General features: G+C 36.8%; 1 protein-coding gene across 1 annotated transcript in view; it reads right to left on the bottom strand.

Annotated features, from left to right (window-relative positions):
• Positions 1–234, bottom strand: part of LOC119589070 (ubiquitin-conjugating enzyme E2 G1-like) — a gene marked incomplete in the record, with an annotated part of 59,651 nt that overhangs the window by 157 nt on the left and 59,260 nt on the right. The window contains 1 exon segment of the mRNA XM_037937647.1: positions 1–149.

The following is a 234-nucleotide window of genomic DNA, read 5'->3' as shown; positions in this document are numbered from 1 at the left end:
CCTGCCAACATTTGCAAGATGCCGCAAGACATCTCAGTTATCACTTCTTTTCAGGCTAGTCACAGAGTTGGCAGTTGTTGCTGTCCAAACATGAGATGATGGGTAGTCTCTTGGGAATGGCAACCACATTTTATTACTTTTCTTAAAACCTGCCAATGTAAAAAAAAATATTAGTTTTTTTCTTCACCACATAATATGGATGATTCACATGATTTATGTAATAAAGAGGAAGCA

Source organism: Penaeus monodon, chromosome 25 (assembly GCF_015228065.2).
Source record: "Penaeus monodon isolate SGIC_2016 chromosome 25, NSTDA_Pmon_1, whole genome shotgun sequence".
NCBI lineage: Eukaryota > Metazoa > Arthropoda > Malacostraca > Decapoda > Penaeidae > Penaeus > Penaeus monodon.
Note: the sequence above shows the minus strand (reverse complement) of the source record. Positions and strands in the feature narration are given on the sequence as shown.